The 4,150-nt window shown below is 32.8% G+C and overlaps 1 long non-coding RNA gene across 1 annotated transcript; it reads left to right on the top strand.

The window, feature by feature from the left end:
• Positions 1-1,683: 1,683 nt before the first annotated feature.
• LOC120091499 lies at positions 1,684-3,612 on the top strand. Its single transcript, XR_005485722.1, has 2 exons — positions 1,684-2,653; positions 2,861-3,612. It is a non-coding gene; the product is annotated as an uncharacterized LOC120091499 (long non-coding RNA).
• The last annotated feature ends 538 nt before the right edge of the window (positions 3,613-4,150 follow it).

Genomic DNA, 4,150 nt, shown 5'->3' on the forward strand with positions numbered 1-4,150 from the left:
ATAAGATATTGATATGATTTGATTTGACAACCCTTAATATTTAACAATTAACATGTCCATTGTTTGGGATTGTGTTATTGTTCGCTTGCTTAATTGCTTAAAGAACCTCTAATACATATTACATATATATTTGAAAACAAAACTAATATGAGAGTAGAGAGTGTACATCACAAATAGAAATGTCACGTGACACATAGTCATATACAATCAAATTAGAAATTGCAACATAAAGTCAATTGTCAAATACAACTCAATTACAATAAAACATAAAGTCAATTGTCAAAAACAACCAAATTACAATAAAATCAAATGATAAATGCTTAATCGATAATTGACAACTTTTCAAAATCTAGAAGGTCTTGAATGTCTTTTTCATTGTCTATAACCACTCTGAATCCTATATAATTAAGATTAAGAAGAGAAAGACAACCTCATTAAGATTTTAATCTAACAAGTTACAACTACAAAATACAAATGATGAATAAATACCTTCTTCAAATAATGAAACTTCTTCTATGTCATGCTGAACTTCAAGATCTATTGGACTCGAATTTAGCCAATTTTGAGTACAAATGAGAGCCTCCATTATTTTTGGAGCCAGTGAACAACGTGATGAATCAACAACACATCCTCCTGTACTAAAAGCCTACTCAAATGCTACAGTAGATATTGGAATTGCCAAAATATCTCTAGCCATACGATTAAGAACCTCAAACTGATGACTGTTCCTCTTCCACCATTGAATTATGTTAAAATCACCTTCATTCTTAACATTCGCTTCCAAAAAATAAATATCAATCTTTGACCCCTGTTCGAAAGGTGTAGTCTCATCGCCTTCAAAATCAAGATCAATTGTATCTTAGACAAAGTCTTCACCCACCTTTTTAGTTAGATCACAATCAATCATGGTCTATGAGGCTGAGACAATTGGTGTATTAGTAGTAGTACTCCTATTCCCACTCTAAGTATGAGTAATACTGTACTCATGAAAGAGACATCTGCAACATTGTTCCATTCCATAGATTTGGCAACCTCTGGCCCAAAAAATTTTTTAAGGCAAAAAGATACAAACCTTAGCTTTTTTCGAGGATCTAGCACAATAGCAACATACAACAATAGATTATTTTTTTCATTGTTCCCCCAATACTTCTCAAATTTGGCCTTCATACTATTGGCCATTCTAACTAGCATTGCATTTGCACTACCAGTATTCAAACGTATACAATTTTGAACCATTGTAATCTGATGAAAAACCATATTCGAAGTGGTGTACAAAGACCCTGAATTTTCAATGTCACATTATAAAAGACCTTTAAAAACCTAATCAACATCTTAGCATTTGTCCAATCTTCCTTATTTGGGTGCAATCGTGTCTATAAGAAGCATCTTTCATCTTCTAATATATCAAAATCTTTTCAAACTTCACTACTGCCTCAAGCATCAAATATGTAGAGTTCCATCTAGTGGGAACATCAAGACACATAACTTTTACAAGAATTTTTTTCAATTTCAATGCACTTTTTAAATTTCAAAAACGTGTAGGAGAAGATCTTATAAATCGTACAACATATCGAATTCTTTCAATGCAATCATTAGGTTCCTTAAAAGCATCAACATACTATGAGATTTAATATATGAGCACAACAAACGAACATGCAGAAATTCTCCTCAACGAAACAATGATCCCTTATTGAATATTTTCAGAAGATAAGAAATGACAGTGTCATTCGAACTTGCATTATCAACGGTCAAAGTCATTACCCTTTCAATGCCCCAATCCTTCAAATTCTTTTCAATGGTTTTACCAATAGTATCATCTTTTTGATTCTCAATTGGACAAAAATTAAGTATCCTTTTATGTAATCTTCAATCAGAATCTATGAAATGGACAGTTAATACCATGTAATTTATATTTTGTCCTGATGTCCAAAAATCCATAGTGAGAGAAACTCTATACTTCTTATTCACAAACATGTATTTCAAATGCTTTTTCTCATTAACATATAACTTAAGCACATCTCTAGCCACAGTAAACCGAGATGAAACAACAAATCTATGTTGACTTGCACATGTTAATCTATCGACAAATTTCTTAAATCCTTTACCCTCCACAAACTTGAATGACATTCGTCAACAATTACCATTTCAACCAATGCTTCCCGACAACTCTCTAAACTATATGACTCACATTCAAGTTTGTGACGTATTATCCCTAAATATTGTCTTTGACTTTAGTATTGAAAGCTAATGTCATTTGGTTAGATATCTCTTGTTCTGGTAATGGTATTTTTTACAATTTTTCAAATGATTCTTCATAGTCCCAGTACCATTACGTTTGGAATGACATGCATAGACAACTCCATAGTACTTACATTGAGCATGAGGGTCTTTAGAATCACCTTTTAGCCTCTCAAAATGATCCTAAGCCATGGATTTTTTCACCGCATTCCTTCTTTTTGGTGGATTTGGAACATCTGATGTCTCATTTGCTGAATTAACATCAACAAATCTGTATTGACATCTGTTTCTTTTGCATCTTGTTTATTTTTTGAATCATCAGTTGTAGTTCCATCAAACTCCATATCCGTTGAATCCACGTAGCTGAACCACAACATGTCAGACATCAGTATCACACAATTCACAAAAACTCAAAGTATTTCAGCTTTACATAAACTCAGCAAGATTGTTAAGTTCATGCACACTAAGAATGGCTTAGACAGTTGTATTAAAAAACTAATTTCCATTTTTGTTTTCAAACTAATTTCCATTTTTTTGGCCATTGTGTGCAATCTACAATATATTACAATAAGTCAATCACTACCCACACATCCATAAATCCAACTAATTTCCATTGGAACAGTTGGAATCTACAATCTACAATATATTGAAACGGCTGAAATGGAAGACATCAAGATGAAGATACGAACCTACGAAAAAAAGAAGAAAGTTGGACTGGAAGTCTACCGGCTGGAACAACATGCGTGCGAAGCGGCTGGCGTAATGAAGAGAAGAAGATCAGCGAAATGGTTGGCGTAATGAAGTAACAAAGAAAAGAAGATCAGTGAAGTGGCTGGCGTAACGAAGAAAAGAAGATCGGTTGGCGTTCATGTAGAGTGGTGGAAGAATGAAGTCTGCGGTTGGAAGTGAAACAAAGAAAAGAAGATCGAGGACAAGACAAAGAAGAAAAGAAGAAAGAAGAAAGTTGGAACGAAGTCTGGCTGGAAGAACGAAGTCTGCGGCTGGAAGAACGAAGTTGGTTGGCGTGCGGAGCGGATGATGTGTGTGGCTGCGGCCTGCGGGTGCGGAAGAAAGAAGAAAGAAGAAAGACACTAAATTTACCCTAAATCAATCTAATAACATTTTACATTATTTTTTTTAAATAATTTGGTTGGGTTGGGTCTCGACCCGACCCCTTACGCACTCCGACTGCCTATACCTTCGATTAGAAAAACTGAAAAATTGACTCGATCGATTTATTTAGATTTCCGACCGTCCGACTTAATTTCGGTCTGTTTGGGTCGGTCGTGTCAGTTTTTCAGTCTAACATGCTCACCCCTAATGGTTAATGTGTTTGGTTGGACTTACTATAACGGTTAAAATAATTGTTATTAATGGTATTTCAAAGGAAATGGGTCCTCATATAAAGTAAGTCGAATAATTGTTTGATAAATTTCAGATCAAAATAAGAAAAGTCAGCTTATAGTATTTAATAAATTAATACCTCAATTGTTGCAAAGTGATTTTAATTATCAAGCCAGACATATATTTCAATTAGGTATTAATATTTAACTTCAAAGTTCTTAAAGATAAATATATAAAAGCTTATATAAATTAAATTACAAATAATATTGGTATATTTTAAAAATTTTCATTAAAATATGTACAAAGAAAGATAATAATTTTTGTAAAGCCTCATTTTGCAAATTTATGTGATTAAAAAAATTATTTTTTAATTATTAAATAATTAGTTCTACCAAACACAAAAAAATAATAAAATAAAATAAAATAAAATATATCATAAAATTACTTTGATGGACATCACGCCTAAGGGGCCATTTGGTTGAAGGATTTTCTGCATAGAAATTGACACATACATCCAAATCCCATGTTTGTTTCACAGTTTTCTATGACTGGGAATAAGCTATTCCTA

Source organism: Benincasa hispida, chromosome 11 (genome assembly GCF_009727055.1).
Source record: "Benincasa hispida cultivar B227 chromosome 11, ASM972705v1, whole genome shotgun sequence".
NCBI lineage: Eukaryota > Viridiplantae > Streptophyta > Magnoliopsida > Cucurbitales > Cucurbitaceae > Benincasa > Benincasa hispida.